Here is a 26483-nt window from a genome sequence, read left to right on the forward strand (position 1 = left end):
CTTCCAGCTAAGTCCCATGTCATTTTGATATGTCTCTATCATTCTCTGGGTACTTTCCTACTTTCTGAAACAATAAGATATTCCAGCCTCATCTTGTACTTTCTGTGTCCCTGTGCTGTAATCAGCCATATTCCAAAGAATCCTGGTCACTTAAATAGAGAATGGTATTTATAAATGAAGATTTGGGACCTACTTGTGCTCATTGCTATTGGTATAGAATTGCTTCCAGGCCTGTATAGATAGCAGGTATACATGCACTGCCTCCAAACCCATTCCCAGAACCACAAGCTATAGTCTAGTATTTCTCTTTGCATATTTGTACCTCTGTGCTACCCATTTATAGCCACACCTACACTCTTGTCCCTAATATTTACTTTCTAATTCTTCTGTGCCACCGTCAAAAAACTGTTTCCCATTATGCTCAAAATATCTACTAACTGACTCAAGTCAAAAATATACCACTGAGCCATACAAACTTACTAACTATAATCTAATAGTTATTTTGGTGTGTGTGCATCCATGTATGTGAAATTTATACCTATGTAATCCAATCCCCTTGAAAAGATACAGCATATTTCTCTCACCTCAGAGATTTTCCTTATGCCCTTTCACAGTCAACTGCACCCCACCTCACCTACAGGCAACCACAGATCATTTTCACTGTATGTTTAGCTTGTCATTGAACTACATATCAATCATTAGTGTGTTCCCCTTTGTATTCTGCTTTTTCTCCAACATAGTATCTATGGGGCTCATTAATATTGTTCCATTTAACAGTAGTTAATTTAATTTTATTGCTGAGTAGTATCTCACTAAATGAATATACCATAATCCCTTTCTTTATCCTTCTGTTCATGGATATTTGGGTTGTTTCTAATTTTTAGCCATTGTTAATGAAGTTGCTATGAACATTCTTGAAGAACAATTCTTTGTGTGAACAATGTGCTTTTGTAGGAATATATATAGTTTTTATTTTGAAATATCGATTAACAGAAAGTTTCAAACAAATGTATGCTCCTATGTACATTTCTCCCAATAAATATAGCACAATAACAGCAAAACTAGGAAATTGACATTGGTATAGTACACAGAACAGATTAACTTCACCAGTTTTACATGCACTCGTTTGTGTGTGTGTGTGTGTGCGCGCGCGCGCGTGTGTGTGGGTTTAGTTCTATGCAGGTTTATCGCATGTGTTGATTTGTGAAACCATAATCACAATCAGTATATCGAACTATTTTATCACTGCAAGTCTCCTTTGTGATACTCCTTTATGGCCACACCTACATTCTTTTGTACATAGTATTTATTTCCCAATTGTTTTATGCTGCTATGTACAGTTAAAATATATTTTTGTATTTTGATTTGTTTGCTGTGACACTGCTAGTTTCACTCCATTTCAGTATCCATAGGATTTTAAAGAATATTCATCTCAATTTTGGAAATGGGCAAAAGAGATTACTGAGTATCTTTTCAATGTAGTCTGTGCAATGTCCAGTGATGGGATCAGCAAATTTTTTTTAATATAAAAGGTCAGATAGTAAATATTTTAGTTTTGTGGGCCATAAAAATCTCTGTAACAACTATTAAATTCTGTCATAGCTATGGACAACAAAGAGTGTAGTTGCATTCCAATAAAACTTTATTTACAAAAACAGACAATGAACCAGATTTGGCCAAAGGGTTAGACTTTTCAGATGCCGGGCCTAGCAGAATCTCTGGTGATTATCTGTTTATGTATGTTTACCTTTGTCTTATTCTATTGATTAAGTTATCTTATATCTCCATAGAGGTCCAAGTTAATCTGGAGAAAACTAATTAATAGTGAAAATAATTATTGTTTCAGAACAATGTAAATTATTTCCAATAATGGCAATGTACATAATTTTTATCCAGTCAGGTGCAATTGATTTCTGTTAGTGGAAAAGATAAATGCAAAATGTTAGAGTTTCCTTTTACTTAGGATATTAGCTAGTTTTGCATTTACAAGCAAATTTGTTTCAGTAGTACTTTGGCTGACAATTCAAATCTTCACTCCTTAAATTTCCTTTTGCACCACTGGTAATATTCGACTGGATGCCTCTTTAATTCAAAAGTTAAATCAAATGATTAACTTGCATTTATTTATGTATTATTTGCATGACTCATTTTTAACTTTACACATATTTTAGTAGAAACTTTCACATAAAATGTGCATAATAAAGACAATTTTTTTCCTTTGACATCATTATGGTTTGTAATGTTTTTTATCGCCTTATTACACTTTCTTGGGCCTCTTGTACAAATAAATATTGTACCTCTCTATTTTCTTCCAGCACTTTTTGAACATGTTGAGGGACTAGGGCTGCATATGTTCAGGTGGAATACCACATTTTATTTTTTTAAAAATTCATGATTGGCTCTGTAGCCACCCCTACTCCAGATATTTCCTCCTTCAATAACCTGAGACTTTTGAGATAGAGAAATATATTTCTTGGCATTACAGAACAGAAATTTGGGATTAGTTACCAGGAAGTTGAAAGTGAGATTCAAAGAAAATCAGAGGAATAGTAAAAAATGAGGTAAAAGATGGCTCTGGAGGTCTAGCAAAATATCAGCAGACCTGAATAAAGGTAGACAAAATACATTTCCCAATAGTAGGAAACTGCTGATAAAAGTTTTGAAACAATGGTACCTAACTGTCATTAGACATTTTCTTTTCTGAACCAAAATCCTATCATTTCCCCAAATCACTGCATATATTTTTGTATTATTCAACAGCCTTTCGGTAGACTTGCTTTAAAGAATAAAGAAAATAAGATTATTTTCCATAATTAGAATGATGTAAAACAGAAACTATATTAAAGTTATAGAAATCAAAATTATACCAGAAATGTAGAGGCAGATTGTGACCAATAATTTGGAGAGAGGGGCGACAGGAGAACAGAACTCTTCCCTATACATAAACTTCACACACACACACACACACACACACACACACACACACACACACACAGAGTCTTCTCAAGAATCCTTAGAAATTTAGAAATATTGTGGGGCTTAATGGTACTCCAACAATACAAGAAATGTTAGACTCAAGTCAATTTGTCTAAACATTAAAGGAAAGAAAAGGTTGAATCCCAAAAGTTAAAGAAACTGTATACATTTGTGTTATGCATATATTATCCCATGCAACATTAATATAACTTTTTAAGTAAAATATTATTACCCTAAATTTCATAGTTGTAAAATTTGTACTAACAGGAGTTTTACAGAATAGAAAATACCAATAGCCAAGAAACGTGTACTCAATCTCACTATTAATGATATGAATGTAAATTAAGATATCATATTATAATCCTCAGATCTATAAAAATTAAATGTAAAATACCAAATATTGGCGATTATGTAGAAGGGAAATCATCATACTCTTCATCTGGGAATATAAGTTATATACCCTTTGGGGTATAAATTTGGGAATGTTTAGTATATTTAAAGATATTCATAGTCTGTGACTCTGCAAATCTACTTTTCAGTGTATAACCTACAGAACTGTCACAAATATGAACAATACTCATTGCAGCATTGTTTGTAATAATGGCAGACAGGAAACAACTTAAATGTCTATCAATAGTGTAAATAAACAGCAACATAGTCTTATAATGGAATACTATAAAACAATAAAAATGGCCTGGTTTTGATATGGATATCAAAAACATAATGTGTTGCCCTGGCCAGGTAGCTCAGCTGGTTAGAGCATTGTCCAGATATACCAAGTCTGTGGGTTCCATCCCCAGTCAAGGCATATACAAGAATCAACCAATGCATGCATAAACAAGTAGAATAGGAAATTGCTCCCTCTGAAATCAATCAATAAAAAATGTGTTTAAAAAGCTAGTTTCAGAAGAATGTTTGTGTATGTATTAGAGACACTGCTTATGTAAAATGTAAAATTATAAAGCAATGCTAAATGTTTTCATATACATGTATATATCAAACATGTATAAACAAAAGATGACTTCAGCTTTCCAACCGTTACAGACATTACAACATTGTGCCATGGAAGTTAAGAAAGACCATAGGAACTATTATTAGAAATTATATGCCATCAAATTCAACAACCTAGAAGAAATAGATAAGTTTCCACACGCATACAACTTATCAACACTGAATAAAGAAAGTCTGAACATACCAATAACAAATAAGGAGAGTGACTCAGTAATCAAAAACTACCCAAAAAAGAAAAGCTCAGAACCAGATGCCTCCACATGTGAATTCCACCAAACATTCAAAGATGGATTAATAGTAATCTTTCCTAGACAGTTTCACAAAATAGAAGAGGGAATACTTCAAAACTCATGTTATAAGGCCAGCATCAGCATGATATCAAAGGGAAAGATACTACAAAAACTGAAACCTACAGGCCAATAACCCTGAAAAACAGGGATGCAAAAATCTTTGAGTACTAGCAAACTAAACTGAATAACACATTAAAAAGATCATAAACCACGACCAAGTGGAATTTATCCCCGGGAGTCAAGGATGCTTCACATGCACAAAATAATCTATGTGATTAACCAAAGTAACAGAATCAAGGATAAAAATAGCATGATGATCACAATAGATGCAGAAAAAAAAATAATAAAATTCAACATCCTTCCATGATAACGACTCTCAATAAATTAAGTATAAAGAAAACTTATCTCAGCACAATAAAGGCCATATATGAAAAACTCACAGCTAATATCATAGTCAATGGTGAAAAACTGCAAGCTTTTCCTTTAATATCTGGAACAAGGCAAGGATGTCCATGGTTGCCATTTTTATTGAACATAGTACTTGTAGTCTTAGTCAGAGCAATTGGGAAATACAGAAATAAAAGGCATCCAAACCTGAAAGGAAGAAGTAAGATTACCCCTGTTTGCAGAAGACATGATCATATATGTATAAAACCCTAGACCCCCACCAGAAACAAAAGTAATAAAAAATTCAGCAAAGTTGCAGAGTAGAAAATTAACATATGCAAATCAGTAATGTTTCTACACATTATTGATAAAATACCCAGAAAGAAAATAAAGTACAGAATTCCATTCACACTAGCATGAACAAGAATAAAATACTTAGGAATAAACATGACCAAAGATGTAAAAGAATTGCACACTGAAAACTACATAGCATTGATTAAAAAAAAGGATGACAAAAATAAATATAAACCTATCTTCAATTCACGGTTTGGAAAAATTAGTAATGTTAAATGTCCATACTATCCAAAGTGAACTACAGATTCAATGCAATCCGATTCAACATTCCAATGACATTTTTAATACATTTTTTAATAAAAGATTTTAAAATCCCAAAATTACTATGGAATCTCAAGAGACTCAAAATAGTCAAAATGATATGAAAGAGAATAATAATGTTAGAAAACTCAGACTTCCTGATTTCAAAATATATTACTAAGAAATAGTAATCAAAACAGTGTGGTACAAATAAATAGAACAGTGGCAGAATATAGAGAGTACAGAAATAAACCCTAACTTATATGGTCAAATGATTAAAAAAAAGTTTTTATTTAATCCTAACCTGAGGACATGCTTACCAATTTTAAAGACAGGGAAAGGGAGGAAGAGAGACAAGGAGAGAAACATCAATGCAAGAAAGAAACATCAATCAGTTGCCTCTCATATGCACCCCACCAAGGGACCCTACCCGCAACCTAGGTGTGTGCCCTGACCAGGACATTCTAGACATTTTGTTTTATGGAACTGAAACATACCAGCCAAGGCTCAAATGGTCTTCATCAAGAATGTCAAGACCACTCAATGGGAAAGAACAGTCTCTTCAACAAATGATGCTGGGAAAAGCAGCTATCTACATGCAAAAATATGAAGTTGGACCCTTATTTTACAAGATACACAAACATTAATTCAAAATGGATCAAAGATCTAAACACAAGACCTGAAACTATAAGTGCTGGAAGAAAACAAGGTTGAAAAACGTTATTACATTTCACTTGGAAGTGGTTTCTTGGTTATGACACCAAAACACAGGAAATAAAAGCAAAAATAGATAAACAGGACTATAGCAAATTTAAAAATGTTTGTGCATCCAAAAGCACAATCAACAGAATGAAAAGGCAACCTCTGGAAGAGGGGAAAATATTCGCAAATCATATATTTGATAAACAGATAGTACCCAGATATGTAAAGAGCCTCTACAACTCAACAAATATCACCTAACCTGATTAAATTAATAGGCAAAATGCTTGAATGGATATTTCTCCAAAGATGATGTACAAATGACCAATAATCATATGAAAAATATATTTAATATCTTGATCATCAGAAAAATGAAAATCAAACCACAATGAGGTATCACCTTATGAAATATCACTCATTAAGATGACTATGATTAAAAAAATGAAAATTATGAGTGTTGGTGGGGTTGTAGATAAATTAGAACTCTTGTGCATTATTAGTAGGATAGTAAGATGGTGCAATCACATGGAACAGAGTATAAGATCCCTCAAAAAATTAAAAATACAACTAACATGTGATCCAGCAATCCCACTTTGGAATATATATCCAAAAGAACTGAAAGAAGGATCTGAAAGAGAGACCCTTTTTGCACATATTTTTTGGTAATATTATTTAGACAGCCAAGACATAGAGGCAAGACAAATGTTGGTAGATAAATAAACAAAATATGATATATACATATAAGATAATATTATTCAGCCTTAAAAAGAAAGGAAATCTTGTCACATAAAAGCGTGGGTGAACCTTGAGACATTATGTTTGGTTAAATCAGCCAGTCACAAAAAGACAAATACTGTATGACTTGACTTATATGAGGTATCTAAAGTAGTCAATTGCTAAAATCAGAAAGTAGAATGGTGGTTACCAGCACCTGGAGGGAAGGGGAAAAGAACAATTGTTTAATGGACATAGAGTTTCAGATTTGCAACATGAAAAATGCCAGAGATCTATTTTATAACAATGTGAATATACTTAATACACTGAAGGGTACATTTTAAAATGGTTATGATGATAAATTTCATATTGTATGTTTTCATTACTGTAAAAATATCATACAAAGACATGCATGGGATGGATGTATACCAACTCCAGGGCAGTAATTATTTCTGTGGAGGATAATATACGAATGGGATTATTGTAGGATAAAATTTTATATATCATCAATAAATCAGAATCAAATATCAAAAAAAAACTGACATTTGTCAAACATGGATGGAAAGTATATGTAGGTGTTTGTTATATTATATTTGCACTTTGTATTCAAAATATTTTATAATTTCAATAGGTGTTTTATTTAAATACCAAAATTTATAAAATGTATTGTCCAAGGCTTTGCAAATAATAAAGGGGAAAAAAGGTACTTCAAAGTAGGTCTACCTAATTCTAAATTCCTTAAGAGATACCCCTGTTCTAAACTAATAACTATGTAAATTTTACTTAAATGGCTGAGAACACCTAAAACGGTGGCCTGATGTTTCTCATCATCTCATATAATGTGATCAGCACTTTATAAGGTGCCTCTTAGTTGATAATCAGCTAAATAAATTGTGTTTGTTGAATATGCTCAGTGTTCCCAAACTAATTTCTTCCTAGTTCTTACTCACATACAACATATCATTGTTATCCTTGTTTTATACCAATATTTACCTATTTATTAAGTGCTAAATGTCTCTATGTTTCCCTTGCAGTCTCCATTCCTTAAATCTGTATCCTTACAGACTTCAAACTTATTTGAAAATCTACACAGAATATTCAAGTTAGACAGTAGTGTTGACATCAGAACATGTCAAGTAGTTGGAGTGAAAGCCAAAATTTCAGTTTCTGAAATTTTATGACCTTATTTTACTTGGTGTGAAAAAAAATGAAATTATCCACTATTCCTATGTATTCTTCTTATACCTATTTTTAAATTCCTGAACAAAATATTATAAACTTCAGAAAAAATTGAAAACACTTAAAATGAGAGATTAGTTTGAATTTCCATAGACTAAATGGCAGGAAGAAATCCTACCATCTCATACACAGTTTTAGCATGTTCTAAATATTATCTCATCTAGAGATTATCTGCAATCAAATACTTTTTCCCAAATATTTGGTAAGGATGTAAAATAGCTCACTGTTCAGAAATACCTTTGATTTTTGTCAGTGGTGATCTACTTTTAATTGCAGATTTTTTTGGGGGGGCGGGCAGCATTCCTAGATTTTACTGCTTATTACTTAAAATTGGCCATGCTATTATATCAATTTTTTAGCAATCACACTAAGGTCATTAACTACAAAAATTAGTCTTAGCTTAATTATTTTATTAAATATTTAATAAATTCCTTTTTTAAAGACAAAAGAATCCAATTCTTCAAAGTAATTTCTGTTTTTATATACTAAACAAGGGAATTCCATTTGGCTCCTTTGACCTAAAGAAATCTAATGCAAGCCTCATCTGACAGTGAACCAACTTAAATATAATTTGCCATGGTCTATATCTGGAAATTATTTTGCTGGTAAAGAACATTAGTATTTCTAAGAAATTGATTCTATACTTGCTTTTATCATTAATTTATTATCTTCCAAGTTCAATTCTGTTAAAACTCCATAAATGTTGTTGAGTCTTTCACTTAAGTCCTGCACTTTCTTTATAGTATATAAAAGGTTGGTCCAGAAAGTATCCAGTCATGTGATAGGCAAAATAGAGACATTTATTGAAGAAGATACAAGATGCTAGAAACATTGCACATAGGACAATGAAGCCTCAGTCCCCTTTATAGTAGACACCTCGGGACCTCACACAGTTCTAATCGCCATTAGCTACCTCATCATATTTTCCTGAATCTCATCAATGGTCTGAAATTTCTTCCCTTTCAAAGGTGACTTTAGTTTTGGGAAGAGCCAGAATTTTCAGGGCACCAAATCTGGACCATAGTGGGGCTGAGTCACTGAAGTGATTTGATGTTTTACCAAAAAACTCTGCATGAACTCTGATGTGTGAGTGGATATGACGTCGTAATGAAGCTGCCAATCAACAGTTGCCCATAGCTGTGGCCTTCTGAATCATCCAAATAGTTTCTGAAGAATGTTCAGGCTGAATGCAAAATTTGTGGCAGGTTCATTGCTCTACTCACTCCATCACTTTGTTTTTATTTTTTGTGAAAATTTTAATTTTTAATAGCTCATTGAGATATATTTCATATATCATACAATTCCAGAAGATTTACTTTTTTGGTCTCCTTTAAAATATATTTTATTGATTATGCTATTACAGTTGTCCCATTTTTTCACCCCTTTATACCTTTCTGCCCTGCACCCCACTCCCACCAGCATTCCACCACCTCCTCCCATTAGTTCATGTCCATTGATTGTACATATAAGTCCTTCACTCAGTCCTTTTGAATGCAACAGCAACACAGTATGCATGCTCACTCAACAGTGTCTACTGCCCCTACTGACTATACAGTGAAGTCATTGGTGTTCATGCATGTGCATTCCAGTCCGCTCTCCTTGGTAGCCTGGTTACATCAATGTCATGCAAACCGTTCTTGTTATGTTAACAATAGCAGGACTTTTCCCATACAGACCTTGTGCATTGAGGATGAAGTCTGCGTAAAATTTATAGTAGATTATCCCTCCCTTATATCATTTTAATAGTTTACATAACTTCAAATTATTACAAATAAAAATAATCTATTTTCTTATTAATTTGTTCGACATCTACTTCCTACTTATTATAGAAGATAATTTCTCATTTTTGTGGTTAATGTTTCCGGAGTGTATTAGTGTGAGAATACACTCATTTTTCTTTTTGAGATTCAGGTGTACCAAATAAGTATTTTTGTTTGTTTGTTTGTTTTTTAGAGAGCGGGGGGGGTTGAAGGGAAGCAGAGAGAGGGAGAGAGAAACATTAATTGGTTGCCTCTTGCAGGTGCCCTGGCTGGGGACTGAACGTGCAACTCAGGCACGTGCCCTGACTAGAAATCAACCTGAGACCCTTCAGTCTACAGGACAATGCTCCAATCATCTGAACCACTGGCCAAGGCATAAGTGTGCGTTTTCTCAATCTTATAGCACTTCAGATTTTTTAGAGTATTTATCTTCATTGTCTCCTGTTCTACTACAATACATTAATTTCAAATACATTGATGTGATCCACTTCAATTTGATGACAGGACTTCATTATTGTTTAACAAGTAGAAAATTTGAGTGTAGTTTCTTTCTTATGCTTAGCTACTGCTATTTCTGTGTTTAACTGGGATAGTAGGTATTGGAACAGATTACATTATATTTCAAATAAACATTCTTAACAGATAACAGTAATATCATCACACATAAAAGGTAATATTATGCAAAATTAGACAAGATTATTCAGAACCAAAAATTAAGAGGAAATATAGTTTGAAAAATTAACACTCTAATGCAAACAAATAAAAATCAAGCTTTTTGTGGTTAAATGTCATATATATATATAATTTTTATAAATTGCTAAAGAAGCAAAAGTGCATAAAAATGAGAAGATAGGTGGGAGTAAAAAGGGGAAAAGAGGGCAGAGATCTTTGTTGGATATAAAAATAAATTAGATATATAATTACAGCAATTAGATGGATAACTCAGTCAAAACAAAATAAGTTTCTCTTGATTTATTCAAGTAGTTCAGGCAGAAGTTGGTTGTTTGGAGTTGTTGTTGCTTTAATTTTCTTAATATTAACTAAATTCCCCATCTCACTTTGATATAAGGTTTTAAGGGATGATAGAACAGATATAAGGAGCTCATTCTGGAAATGAACTTTTCTTTACCTGCAGCAAGTCCAGTGTCTTCAGAGTCCTATTCTTTGACTCTGATACCAGAGTCAATCCACAAAAGCCAAATTATGACACAGATTTCAGGGAAAATATATAATTATGTTCTGTTATGCTTGCTTGGCCTGGAAAAATAGCTGGGGTGTTGCAAAAGAATGAAGAGGTTAAAAGTAAACTATTAAAAAAACAAAACAAAACCAGGCATTTACCGAAAATCCATCCACTGACTCTAATTTAGAAGATGGGGCCACTTCAGGCATGCACAATTGCAACACTCAATACCTTTCTTTTCAAATGGACTCTTCAAACCACCCCCAATTATTCTAAAACCTGGCATGCATACAGTTTTCTTATTTGCCTCTAGTGATAGGTTGTTTTTGTTTTTGACATGTTGCAGACTGGAGAAAAATGTGTTCCCATGACACAGGTGTTGATTGCAGCTATTTGATCACTGTTACAAGTTCATCCCAATATTCTCTCACAAATGTATGTGACCTTGCCAGCTTTTTAGCTTCGGTGTTCAGTACACCCAGTTGGTGTTTAAATGTTCTTCCATCTGACAGATTAGTGCTGATGAAAAGCATTAGAAATGGTGACTACTCTGCCGACTCTTTGTCAGATTTCTCCAGAAAACCTCCTCTGCCTTCATCAAGTTGAAGAGGCACGTATTTCTGACAGCATGACGATCCTGAGCAGATTTCTTTTGTCTAGAGAAGAAGGCCCTCAAATAGAGATAATGAAGGATTTGTGTTAAATTAGGCCAAATCAACAACAGAGGAAGCGTATCAAGGCAAGAACATAGTATGAAAAGAGGCTTTAGGGACTTGTCCCATGTCTGAGACCTAGTTATCCTAAAATGAAAGATACTCAGAGTTCTTAAATCAACAAGAAAATAACTAAACAAGACAATGTTTTTGTTTGTTTTCAGAAATTATTCTGATATATCTATTTCAAATAAAATGGATTTTCTTCCTTGTATCAGAAAACCTTATTTAGAAAACCTCCTTTCTCCCATCATTTCACAAAACATGCTTTCATATAACTCTGTGTGTGTATGTGTGCAAATGTAGGCTTCAGATGTAAATCTTTTCAAACAGATGGTTCTTGCTTTAAACATGTATAAATTATAGCATTGACAAAGAACATTTAAAAATGCTGCTATAGGAAGGAATCAAATCTTTAGGAATTGAACAAAAATGATAAATTTAACATTTAATGGAAATAATGGAAATGGTTTATTTCCATTAAATGTTAAATATAAATGTTCAGATTCTGGTCACCTTAATAAGAACAATGACTGAAAATATAGTGAGGTCTCTTACCTTTTCTTCCTGGCTTTAAGTTAGCAAATCCCATCTTTCTGAGTTTTAATTGTCCATCAACAATACGTTTCCAAATTTGATCTACTTCTTGGCAGTAGAATCAGCAAAACATTTGTTCCCTTTCTTCTGGATACAGCTGCAATCAAGGGGATGTACAAATGGCATGAAGGATGCTACAGGAAATCTCTGCCCACTCATGAAATGGAATAGAAATTTAGATAATGGTAGTTTTTACACAATCAAAACAAAACAGAGTGAATGAGATAATCAAGTCAATACTCTCCAAGTATGCATTAGGAAGGGCTTATTTCCCTGTAATTCTTAATGCTTTCAATATTTTCATATAGTTATAAACTGTGTTTAAGGCCATGCCAAAGGAAACATCACTGGTATTACAATAATTGATTAAATGAGTAGGGAAATAGAAGCAAGCAGAGAGTTTTTACGTGGTCATTTATCCATTAAACACATACACAAAATCTACAAGCCATTAGGATAATAGGTCAGTAAAAATACTGAGAATCATTTTGCTTAAAATTCACATATGAAATCTTGTGATAGCTCAGACTTATTAAATGTTCCGAATACAGTTAGTCATTCACCCCTGATGCCAAGGTGGAACAAATAGGTAATCATTACTACGTAATAATTTCCTTCATTAAATTAAAGGAAAAGTACCTTATATTTAGGAAGTAGAAGTTACTTATTTTATATACTTTTGGAATTAAATAAAATTTTTTCTATCCCTGGCCAGTATGTGTTAGTTGGTTAGAGCATTGTCTCATAAATTGAAAGATTGTGGGTTTGATTCCTACTCAGGGCACATACCTAGGTAGTGGGTTTGACCTCCTTTCGGGACACATTTGAGAGGCAACAAATCAATGTCTCTCTCTCACACATTGATGTTTTTCTTCCTCTATCTCCCCGCTTACCCTCCATTTAAAATCAAGAAGCATGGCCTCGGAAAAAAAAGTTTTCCATGTTGGATCTAAATGGCCAGTACCAAAGTAAACATTTCACTTGAATTGTAGATTCAAATACACAAACGAATTTTTTTACTAAACTCCTTATAGTGATTGAGAAAGAATGAAAAGTGAGAAGACAAGCAGATAAAACAAGTAAATCAGAAATAGTTCCTAGAAAAGTAGTGAAAAGTGAAAAATTCTGAGATGTGCTAAAATCCTTGCAGGCTGGAAGATGGAAGAGGTAAGAATTTAATCATTTGGTCCTGAACGGTGTGGAGGTCGTTGGAGTCTCTTGCACGCCACCATCATCTTCGCTTGCTCTTCCGTGCCCTGCCCGCCCCAGCCATGCTCTTCGCCCTTGCCCCGGCCTGCTGGCGCTGCTCTCGCTTTCCGCGGCAGCTTCAGCACTTCAGCCCAGAACAATGCTACAGTAGCTGTGTTCAGGACCTCTAGAGGAAATGGGCAGCCCCTTTTGCTTCTCCTGAAAACAGCCCTTTGATGAGCCACCTGACCCTCTATGATATTGCTCACACACTGGAAGTGGCCGCAGATCTGAGCCACATTGGGACCAGAGTGAATATGAAAAGCTACCTTGGACTTGAGCAGCTGCCAGACTGCCTGAAAAGTTGTGATTTGGTAGTTATTCCAGCCAGAGTCCTGAGAAAACCACGTATGACACGGGATGACCTGTTCAACAACAATGCCACAATTGTGGCCACCCTGGCTGCTGCCTGTGCCCAGCATTGCCCCAAGGCCATGATCTACATCATTACAAATCCGGTTAACTACAGCATCCCAATTGCATCTGAAGTTTTCAAGAAACATGGAATGTACAACCCCAATAAGATCTTTGGGGTGAAAACCCTGGATGTTTTCAGAGCCAACACTTTTATTGTAGAACTCAAGAGTTTGGATCCAGTTCGAGTCATGCCATTGTTCCTGTCATTGGAGGCCATGCTGGGAAGACCATCATCTCTCTGATTTCTCAGTGCACTCCCAAGGTAGACTTTCCCCAGGACCAGCTGACAACCCTCACCAGGCGGATCCCGGAGGCCAATACCGAGGTGGTGAAGGCTAAAACTAGAGCAGGCTCTGCCACCCTGTCCACAGCAAACATTGGAGCCTGGTTTGTCTTTTCCCTTGTGGATGCAATCAGTGGAAAGGAACGAGCTGTTGAATGTTCCTTTGTTAAATCCCAAGAAACGGACTGTCCCTATTTCTCTACCCAATTGCTGCTGAGGAAAAGGGGCATTGAGAAGAATCTAGGCATTGGCAAAGTCTCCCCTTTCTAAGAGAAGATGATAGCTGAGGCCATTCCTGAGCTGAAAGCCTCAGTCAAGAAAGGAGAAGAGTTTGTTGTAAAGAACATGAAATAAGAAAGCAGTTAGTGAGCAATCCATTTCAGATATCTTTGTATTTCAATTTGATGAGGAGTATTGTATTAACCTTACCCTCCCTTCCAAATCATGGGTCTACTGGTAGATCAATAAAAGTAGGTTTTGATTTTTTTTCAAGGTAAAAAAAGAATAATTTAATCATTTAACAGAGCATGGGCTGAAACCAACAAAAGACTGCCCACATCCCTGAATACATATATACATATATATGTTAAAATTTTAAATCAACTTCCAGGTGGCTATCTAAAACAAAACAAAACAAAACAACTGACCTCCAGACACAACATGCTATTTATGCATGAGTTTTCCAGACTTGCCCACAACCAATTCAGAGGCATTAAATACTTCTTCCTTACAGACTATGCTTATCCCAGAACTTTCTTCACTTTTTCTTCTCCTGCTTAATTCCCCCTTACCTAGCCAGTGTAAAGTCCTTAAAAAAAACAAAACTTACATCTTTCTTCCCTAAACCCACTGTATAAAAGAGCCCTATTAGCTCCAGGGCAGTGGACATGTTCATCTTCTCCACCTAGCCCTGCTGCTGGTGATTTAGGCTGCATACCCTAGGACCTGGTCCTTTTTTCTGGCTAGCATATAGCTCAGTAAACTCTCTTTTAGGACAACTTTTGGCATCAAAGGTTTTTGTTTTATTTTAATTTTTAAAATATGTTTATTGAGCCCTGGCTGGTTGCCGGCCTGTGAACCAAATGGTCACTGGTTTGATTCTCAGTCAGGGCACATGCCTGGGTTGCGGGCCAGGTCCCCCATAGGGGATGCATGAGAAGCCACCACACATTGATGTTTCTCTCCCTCTCTATCTCTCCCTTCCTCTCTCTCTAGAAATAAATAAATAAATAGTTTTTTAAAAGTTTGTTGATCTTAAAAAAATATGTTTATTGATTTTAGGCAGTGAGGAAGGGAGAGAGAGAGAGAAAAAACAAACAAACATCAATTGGTTGCTTCTTATACACGCTCCAGCCAGGGCTCAAACCCACAACCTGGTTATGTACCCTGGCCAGGAATAGAAACCCCAATCTTTTGGTATACTAGATTATGCTCCAACCAACTGAGCCACACTGGCCAGGGCAAAGGTTTTTGTTTACCAGTAAGTATTTATTACAATTAGAGGAAGAACTCTTTAGCTACAGATGGAGAATAATGCTAAAATCAAAGCTAGTAAGTAATTGGATATCTAAATGTGAGACGTAAAACAATGATCATTATCAAATTGTTACCATGAAGCATGGGGTTCAGCCATTTGTCACTTTGTGTACACCTGACCCAAAGATTTGTGTTGAAGGAAGCATGGATTTATTAACAGGGTTCCAATTTTGGGAGGCAGTGAAAAGAGCACTTCTGCTCTAAGCCCTTCTCTCCCATGAGACCCAGAACTTCTCTTGCTCCCCAAAAGATTACAAACCAAAGCCTTGCCCAGAAGTTTCCCATTTCCTTATCTGTCCTTTTGGAGTTTAAGCTGATCACACAGATCTTCATCTTCTCTGTTATGTGCACTTGTGGGTTTCAGAGTCACTATCTTCTTGTAGCACTTCTTTCTTTCAGGATCTGGGGTGTGCTACTCTCAGTCTCCATGTAGCAGTCCAGAACCCATGTGCCATGCTGCACTGGGTCATAGTGTCCCAGAGGCTGGAGTCCAGGTAGTCACATGTCCCAGCATGGGACCCTGCCTCCATGAGTGGATTTACAATCATGTGGGCCCTAAGCTTGTGGTGGATCCAGCATCTGCCGGTCTCACAGGTGCTCCCGTCCATGAGGGGATCAAGGGCCAGAGATTCAGCTTCCAAGCACACCTGCAACCAAAACTCCCAAGCCAAAACACCATGAGCCAAGGGCCAAGAAAGCCAAGAGGCAAGAGTCCTCACCAAGCGCCAAAGCAAGACAGCAAGCCTCTCCCTGCTTCCTCTTGTTTAAAAGTCTTCTCTTGCAGAATCTCAAGTGCTCTGGAAGTCAGTAGGAGTATCCAGCTTTCCAACCAATGGGGACTATTGTTGGTCATATTTTCCATGGCCCCACCTCTTGCATGGCTGCTAACAAGAAGTCTCTTCCCTCAGCACCTTCTTGCCCATAAGGCACCTGCTGCCTAGATGTCCCATGGTTACACATGCTGGCTCATTTAGTTCATACTTGTTAGCTGCCTTTGTTTTGTAATGTGCCTTAAGCACTGCATTCTGCTCCTAGGCTCCTCCAAGCTTCTCCAAGGCAGGGTGCTTTTAATCTGGAGCCTTGGAAGCTCTCCCCACCCCCTGCTTTTCCTGATAAGAGGGGAAGCAGCCTTATTCTGTATTTGGGGGATCTCTTGCTTTCCAGGGATCTCTGCTCCAACCTACCCCATTACGTGACATTATTTTCATGACTTTAGGATAGGAGACTATTTCTTAGAAGGAATCATAAAACATTAGCCATAAAGGGTAAGATGGATAAATTATACTACATCACAACTAAGGAGTCCTACTTATCAAAAGACACCATGAAGAGAGTAAAAACTTAAACCAATATTAGGAAAAGATATTTGCAACACATATAACTAACAAGAGACTCATATTCAGGATACATAAAAACACAAATAAGAAAAGGACAGACGACCCAACAGAAAAATAGTTGTCTTGAACAGGCAATTTTCAAAAGAGGATATCTGAATGACCAATAATCATTTGAAAATATGCTCAAAGTTATTAGTCATCAAGGGAATGTAAATTTAAACCATAATTTCAAGCCTTAACAAATACATTTGCTTGACAAACATTGAAAACAAGGCCCAGAATTCCAAGTGGCAGTTTGGAATTTTCCCATGCTGTTCATGGTAATATAAAAAACATTTTAGAATCTTCATTGATATTATCTGTTAAAGTTGAAGATACCCATATCTTGTGGCCCATCAATTACCCTCCTGTAACAGGTACATGTAAAATAACATTAAGAGCAGCATTGTTTGAAATAGTCAAAAATTGAAAATTATTCAAATGTCCATCAACAGTAAAACTGATCAATGCTCTGTAGAGTATTCATACAAAAGAACACATTTGATTGCTTTTATATAAAGTTTAAAATAAGAAAAACTAAAATATAATTTTAGGGACACATATATTAATGGCAAATTTACAAAGAAAAGCAAAGAAGCCCTAGTTGGTGTGGCTCAGTGGATTGAGCACGAGCCTGTGAACCAAAGAGTCGCCAGTTTGATTCCCAGTGTACACACACCTGGGCTGTAGGCCAGGTTCCCCAGTAGGGGGCACACAAAATGCAACCACACATTGATGTTTCCCTCCCTCTCTCCTTTCCTTCTCTTCTCTAAAAATAAATAAATAAAATCTTTTTTAAAAAAGAAAAGAAAGCAAAGACATAACTGTCAGAAAAACCATAATAGTTACTACTTCCTAGAGGAGGGAAAGTTGTAATCGGTACAGGGAACATATGAATTTTCAGGGGAGAGGGCTGGCAATGTTCTATTTCCTGATATTTGTGGTAGTTATTTTAAAATTCATTTTTTAATTATTCATCTAACCGCATATTGATGTTTTGTGCTCTTTTAATATGTGTATATTATTTCACAATAAAGTACTGTTACAAGGTGATTGAATTAAGTTGAAAAATGTGGAGATTACCAATATATACCTACAAGATTAATTTTAATTGTGTTTATGTTATGAAAATAGTACTTGTGCTTTGGAAAAATTGATAGCAACATACGTAATTCTGAAAGCAATTTCTCAAACTATTTATACAGAACAGAAGAAGTGCTCTGTGGAACTTTGTTAAATGACATAAAAAGTAGTTGTGGCAATGGCAAAAACTGGTGTCAAAGATGTATATGGAGGATTAGAATACTATTATTTCATGAAATAGAAAAGGAAACATTTAAATATATTATATATAATGTATGTGATGAAACTATTATATGTAACCAATTAATAAATTAAATTAGCTTCTAAAAAAACAAAACAAAACAAAAAACTGGTCAATGACCAAAGAAGTAGGAAGCCAGGAAGCAGAGTTTTATTTTTTGCCAGTCTTTCTCTCTACTGTAATCTGGTCAGACTTTACTACAGTAGAAGTCAGCTGTTCTTGTTTCATCTTTGTGTGATTACAACTTTAGTTTTTCCTTCCTGGAAATCACTTTCTCCCTCTTCCTTCTCTACCTTTGACCCAGTTTAAAACCTACATCCTCTACTTATTTATTTTGGCCTTTGTTTTATTTTTATATGTATATTTACATATATATGTTAGCCTTTATTTTATATTCAGTACAAACTCATATCACCAGCTAAGTTGCATGTTCAACTCAGTTACAGATAAGAAAGAAGAACCTGGGAGTTGTATATTTGTCTAAAATACAGATCCTAATGTGTGACACCCAGATTTTGTAATTCTGGAAGTTTAAAGTGGGGCTCAGGAATCTGCAGTTTTAAAATAGCCCACCAGTGATTCTGAAATTCAGCCAAGACTGAGGCTCTGAATAAATGTTGATTGCTTGAATGATGAAAGACAGAGTATAATATGTGGAAGTTTTATTTCTAATAGAGTTCATAGAAGGAATCTGTTTCATCTTACAGAAGAGAAAACTAAATCATGGAAGGTAAATTTTGTCCAATGTCTTATAATTAGTGAATGAGTATTTATATAGACCAGAAATTCTTTTCTTAGTGTTGGTCAAATGTTCTTTCTATCATATTATAGTCCCAATGCCAATGGCAGAATCCAAATAATATACTATATGAAATATTTCATTAATTCAACAGTTTCAAGAGTCTCATTTAAAAGTTCCATCGCTAATAAGGTACATCAAGTGTCGTTGCATTTGGGTAGAACAGTTTGTAAATTACCTTACCTCTGCCACCAATTAAACATTTTTGCTTTAATTTCGTAAGTCTTTGCCTCTTGGACAAACTTAATGATTGGAATCCATCATAGACCAGATATGTAATATAAATTGCAATTATACCAAACACTCCAATATTTAATATGGATTTGTTAAAATTTAAAGAATATTTGGAAAAAAAACACTTGTATTTTATAGTTTAAGCCTTTCCATCTTGCTGAGTTCTAAATAAAGAGACATTTTGAATAGATAATTTACATTTCTTTGTCCACCTATTTCTAATTGCCCTTATATTTTTGCAATTGTGATTTAGTTCCTATTCAAAATACTCAGTAATGATACAAACCTGTGATTCTGATATAACCACTTTTTAACTGAAGATGAAACAATAAAGATTATAACCTGAAGCAAATTACATAATATTTTATAAATGAAACATTGACCTCTCACTTTTTACCTTCTCTTCTTTTTTCAACTCATCCCCCATTTTGAAATTCATGGTTCTCGAAATCATCACCTTCAACAAACACTTCCCCTCACTTACTTTATGATGATAACAAATTGGTCTTGTCCCTAAATTGCCACGAGAGAGTGATGCTAGGATATTTTGGGCATAATTTCTAATGTTCTCTGATCACTTACAAATTAATAAACAAATGAATAAAAAGAAGAATAAACACTTACCTTATACTCAACTATATTTTCATTGCATGAAAGACATACTATATAGAAATTGAAATTTTGATTTTAAAATATTCAATTTTGCTAAATTTACCTTGGTGGCAAAAAATTATGAAACATATATCTTACTATACTTAAGAAATTATGGTGATGAAAAGAAGATGGTGGTGAAGTAGGTGGGAGCTGAGCCCACTTGCTCATACATCCAAATGGGACACATAGCTGACCTTTCCAAAAACAAAGTGAATGGTCAAAAGAATCTTAGCTGATATTAAGTTTGGAAGCCAAAGCATGCCCAGGATGCTGCAAAACGGGTGGCAAGGAGGTTTTATCAGCAGATGGGGAAAGTCCCGGGGGCCTGGTGCCAGAAACCACAGCTGTCACTGGGACAGCATCCCAGGAGAGCCTAGTCAGGGATAGCAGCCTAGCGGCTCCGTTCCTTCCCAAGGAGGAGAAATCACAGACCCATGCCAGGAAAAACTTGAATGTGTAAAGTCGCTGCGGAAAAACAGGCAGCACAAATGCACACAGCTGGCAGTGCACCCAAGTTGACGCAGCAGAGGGTGGGGGGGATGGATTCTGGAAGCACCTGTGGCTGGGAGATGAGGTGGGCCATGACTATGATATACTCTGGACTTGCCAGAGAGTTGGAGTGTGTGGAAAGCCAGGCATTGGCTCACAGTGGCAGGAGCACCCACAGAGGCTTTTTTCAAAAAGGGAACTGAAGGACATTGGACAGGGATCCAGTGCATGCAGCTGCCCAGACAACAAGGAAGGAGGATTGTGGGTGAGATTTGCTCCCACTCAAAGGGCCACAAAGTGAGTTGGTTCTCTGGTGTCAGCTCAGCACAATGGTGCAGGGTGGAAAGTGCAAGCTGCAGAGTGTTCTGAGGGCAGTGGGCTGGAAACTGTGAACCTGTGATTATTGTAGCCCAGACTGAGCCCCCTTCCTAGGCGTAACCACCAAAAAGGGAAAACTGAACCCAACCCCACACCATCTGCAAGAACTGGGAAGATCTGCAAAGCCTGCTGGGCAGGCTTACAACAGCAGGGTTTGGGTTTCCCCCCCACCCAAGAGTAAGACAGCAAGGCTAATGTTTAAAAGGGCCCATTTTAAATTCCCCACAGGGAGACAAAGTACATTGGGTCCTAGGGCCTTATTTCATTGAGGCCATCAAAATAGGAAGTTAAGAAAGGGTGCAACAAGGGGGATAACAGGGCAACGCTCAGACTTGGCTCACGCACAGAGTTGCAGACTACACCAAGCAGGAGAGAGCTAACATTCTTATATAGATTTCCCCCTGACCCCGTGAAATGGGCAGTTATTTAAGAAGAAACTATACATTATTGGAAATAAACTGGAACAGACTAAGATCGGAGGTATATAGGCAGGGGGAACACACCCACAATTTTCCCAGAAAACCGAACCCTGCCTCATAGTCTTCACCCACTCAATCACAACAGAAGCTCCCCCTAGAGGCAGGGGAAGGAGATACATGTGGTGCTGACCTGGTGGATCCACCTGGGACCTGGAGCTGAGAGAAAATGGGGGACAGATCCAGAAAGAAGTCAGAAGGTAAACACCAACAGCTGAGACAAATTTCACCTTGCTGTTCATCAGAACTTGTGACTTTTTATTTCTCTCTTCTTTTCTTAGTTATTTTTTATTTTGTTTTTTGTTTGTTTTTCCCCTTTTCATATTGCATTTTAATTTTTCTTATTTCACTTCACTTGTATTCCAAATAACTCACAATTTTTGGTCTTTTACTTTTTATACTTTTTATTCAGAATATATATATATACCTTTTTTTTTTTTTTTACTAAAGTGAACTTGCAAAATTTCAACCCAAGTTCCACTTTACTGCTCCACCAGGAACTCTATTTCAGCTGTTAATCTGTTCAGCAGCTGTATATCATCTCAAAACATGATATCTGTTTTTTTCCCAACCTCCTTTTCGCTGATACTCTTCTAAAACCTCAAGGCTATTTTCCTCCCTCATCTATTTTTCACTATGAGAATTATTGAAACCTGTCTTTAGAACCTACTGACTGCTCATTGCTTCCCTTTACTCTTTCAATAGACTGACTTTAAATGGCTGCAAATTTGACATTAAAAGAATTGTCCAAATATAGGTAGATGAGTTAGATGTGTCGAGAAAGAGTTGTTAGCAATAACACACTCACACTATCGTTTATTTTCAAAGATCTAATATTTGACATGTAAATTTTGCATCTTAATATCTTTAGACTTATAAACAGTGAACCTGACCATTTGACAAAATAATATGGCAGACTGATAATGTTGATTTCTATAATGCTAAATGGATAATTTCTGTGTTATCTGATATTTACAATAATGACTCATTTCCATTCAGACTCTACTCACTGATAAAATAAATGATAAATCTTAACTTACATATTAATATCTGTTTATGAAGACTGATATGGATACACTAGTTATCTGTCCATATGAAACTTTTGGTTTTTCTTTAGCTAATATTTTTGGTGTCTACTGATGAGAAGCATAATACTAAGAAATATACAATCACAGTCTCACATAATCATCATTCTACTTTATTAGCTATGAAGTAGATATTTTTATTCTTATTTTATAGAAGAAACAATTGAGGCTAAGATAAATTAAATATCTTAAGCAAGGTCACAAAGCTAAAGGAAAATCTCAAATAAGAAATGAGACCCAAATCTGTCTGATTTAAGCTCATTCCACTCTATTATTCTACTATATTATATTATGCTTATTCCACTATACTCTTGTTCTAACCTACATAATTAGAGACTACTAGATTTCTAGACCAAGAACAATATTGCTAAATCTCCAACTCTAACACACTCACACATGAAAGATGGCTCCCTATTGTTAACTAAACTTTTTTTTTTTGTAAAGCCATTGGGTTTCTCTCTGTCTCTCTGTATATTTTCTCCTCCAATTTTAAATGCTTTTTTCTTTTAAAGAATATGTCTCACATTAAAATGAAAATTTACAGATCACTATTCTTTTTAGCACAATTAATTCTGTTTTCTAATTGTGGCTTCTAGAAATATCTTGAAATCTATTCTCAAATCTTTATTTATTACAAAGATTTTATTTATTTATGTTAGAGAGATAGGAGGGGAGGGAGAGAGAGAGAGAAACATCAATATAGAAGAGATACACTGATAGGTCACTTCTTGCACAACATGGTTATGTGCCCTGATTGTTTGAGATTGTTTTGGGAACAAACAGGGCACACTGAGAATTGAACCAGTGACCTTCTGGTTTTCAAGATGGAGCTCAATCCACTGAGCCACACCACTCAGGGCTATTTATTTATATGTTTGTTTGTTTATATTTTTTTCTTTTTTTTAAAAAAATTATAAATCATGTTTATTTTATTACAGTTGTCTCAATATTCTCCCTTTACCCCCCTCTATACATCCAACCCCCAGCCACAGCTACCCGAATCAATTCCCCCTCTGTTGTCTATGGTCGTGGGTCATTCATACATATTCTTTGTCTAGTCCTTTCCCCTTCTTTCCACCATTGTCCTCTTTCCCAAGCCCCTCTGCTCACTTTCAGTCTGCCCCATGTTTCCATGCCTGTGGTTTATTTTGTTCATTATTTTATTTTGTTGAATAGAGTCCACTTATAGGTGAGATCATATGATATTTGTCTTTCATCAACTGGTTTATTTCACTTAGCTTAATATTCTCCATTCCATCCATGTTGTTGCAAAGGGTGGGGGGATGCATATTTCTTTCTTTTTTTCTTTTTCTTTCTTTCTTTTTTTCTTCCTTTCTTTTTTCTTTATCTGTCTTTCTTAAATGAAGATTGATTTTATATATCTTTTTAATGTCAAAGTTAATTATAAAATATTTAAAAAATTAAAACCATTATAAAGTCTCAGCAATTAAACCAAAATGACACTAGCACAGAAATAATCAAGTAGATTAATAAAATATAATGAATATTCTAGAGACAAATGTAATTATCTAACAATGTAATATATGATTAAGTTGATATTCCAAATCAATGGGGAAAATAAGGCTTATTCAACAAATAAGGTTCATAGACCACTATGACTTGAAATAAAACAAATATAGAAACTTATTTCACACATTACACAAGAAATGTTCAGGTGAGTTAAAATTCAATATATAAAATCTAAGGACCTTTAGGAGAAAACACAAACTAAAATTTTTCACACCCTGAAGTACAATATTCAAACCCAGAAGGTATAAAGTAAAATATTGACAAATGATTACATTAAACATTTAAGACTGTACAGTAATATACATATAAAAAAAGGTAAAGGACAAGTAATGGACTAAGAAAGTATTTACATCACAGCTAAAAAGTGTTAATGGATTGTTTTGTTTTGTTTTTTTTAGGGAAAACATTTGAAAAATCTTTAATCAAAGAATGGATAAAGAATACCAAAACGTCATTTAAAGTTTTTTAAAAATAATAGAAATGGGCAAAAAATATACAAAAACAGGTTTAGTTTCAACAAATAATAAAGGAAAAAATTAAAATAATACATCATTGTCACAATCAGATTAATACGTATTAAAAAATATTGGTAATATCAAGTATTGGCAACTCTGAAAGGAACTGGGTATTCATAGACCCTTTTTCTTCATCCTAAAGGAGTCCCTTTAGCATATTTTGCAGTGCTGGTTTTGTGGAAGTGTAGTCTTTTAGCCTCCTTTTGCCTGGGAAACTCCTTATTTCACCTTCCATTTTAATTGAGAGCCTTGCTGGGTAGAGCAGTATTGGTTGCAGGCCTTTGCTTTTCGTTGCTTGGAATATTTCTTGCAGTCTCTTCTTGCACTGTTTCTGTTGAGAAGTAAGCTGTTAGCCGTATTGAGGATACTTTACATGTTACTACCTCTTTCTCCCTTGCTTGCTTTAGGATTCTCTGTTTGTCTTTGATACTTTCCATTTTAATGATGATGTGTCTAGGAGTGTGCTTCATTGAGAATCTCTTGAATGAGACCCTCTGTGTTTCCTGAACTGGTATGAATTTTTCTCTCAGCAAATTAGGGAAGTTTTCCATCATTACTTTTTCAAACAGATTCTCTATTCCTTCTTGATCCTCTTCTTCTGGTATCCCTATTATACGGATATTATTATGTTTCAGATTGTCCTGCATTTTCCTCAATGCCTCTTCAGGCTTTTTGAGTCTTTTTTAATTTTCTTGCTCTTTCTGGGAGATTTTTTTTTTACCTTGTCCCCCAGCTCACTGATTCAATCTTCTGCTTCATCTAGCCTCCTTTTGATTCTTTCTACTGTGTTCATCAATTCAGAAATTGTATTCTTCATTTCCTCTTGTCTCTTATTCATAATTTCTATGTCCTTTTCCATGCTGATATCCCTCATAGTTTCCCTGTAGATTTTGGTAATTCTCTCTGAGCTCACTGAACTCATTGGGCCTCCTTATAACCGTTGTTTGGAACTCAATATCTGATAGTTTACTTGCCTCTATTTCATTTAGTTCTCTTTCTGGGGATTCCTCCTTTCCCTTCAAGTGTGTGGTATTTCTTAGTCTTCCCATTATTTATGACACTCCTTTTTTGCTTCTGATTCTTACATTGATATGTATTGATTTCCTGAGTTTATGTTGTGAACTTCTGTGGTAGGAGGCCACTGTTTTTACTTTCTGGATCCGTCTCTGATGATGTCAGATGTTGACCCTGTGTGAGCTTAGGCAGTCTGTTTGAGACTTTCAGTAATCTACTGTTTGTTGCTATCTCCTTAAACTGTTAATCTTGTCACTCTGCACTCAGCAGGCTGCCTTAGAGAGCTCAGGGTGGCCTGGAGTCCCTCCTGCAGTCGGGGTTATTGGGTCATCTCACACTGCTGCCATATGAGTGAGAAGTCAGCATCAGGACCCCACCAGCTATTCTCTCCCTTCTCTCCCCAAAGCCTGCACCTCTGGTCTCTCAACTGTCCCCAGACACCTCTGCGACTCCATTAGCTAAGGATCTACTATCTGTAGCTATCATTCTGCACTCAGCAGGTGGCTTAGACAGCACAGGGCTTGATGGAATCCCTCCTGGGGGTCGGGCTATTGGGTCTTCCAAAGCTGTTACTGCTCAGGGGGAGTGGTTTCTGTCTGAGCAAGATGGCTGCTGCCGCAGGGGTAGTGAGTCAGGACTGAGATCCTGCCGGCCACTTTCTCAGTTCTCTCCTCAAAGCCTCCTTCCCCAGTCTCTCCTCAGGTGTCTCTAGCCAACTCTGCCCCTGCATTTGCCAGATTCCAGGGTAAGTGGCTGCAAGTAAAAATTTATGTGTTGGTCTTTTAAATGGTTCTTTTCATCTCCAGGCACATGTCTCTGGCAGAGAGCAACCCTGCCACTTCTCACAGCTGGCTGTTTTCTGTGTACTTTTTAGACTCTGGTGCTATAGGCTAGAGATCCCTGCTTTTGGTTTAGACCCAGCTCTTCTCAGGGGAATCCAACTGGCCATTTCAATATCTTTC

At 35.8% G+C, this 26483-nt stretch overlaps 1 pseudogene; it reads left to right on the forward strand.

Annotated features, from left to right (window-relative positions):
* Positions 1–11391: 11391 nt before the first annotated feature.
* LOC129082165 (malate dehydrogenase, mitochondrial-like) lies at positions 11392–14465 on the forward strand (annotated as a pseudogene).
* Positions 14466–26483: the final 12018 nt, after the last annotated feature.

This window comes from Pteronotus mesoamericanus, unplaced genomic scaffold, assembly GCF_021234165.1.
Source record: "Pteronotus mesoamericanus isolate MK-2021 breed Mesoamerican mustached bat unplaced genomic scaffold, CSHL_Meso_final scaffold_12, whole genome shotgun sequence".
NCBI lineage: Eukaryota > Metazoa > Chordata > Mammalia > Chiroptera > Mormoopidae > Pteronotus > Pteronotus mesoamericanus.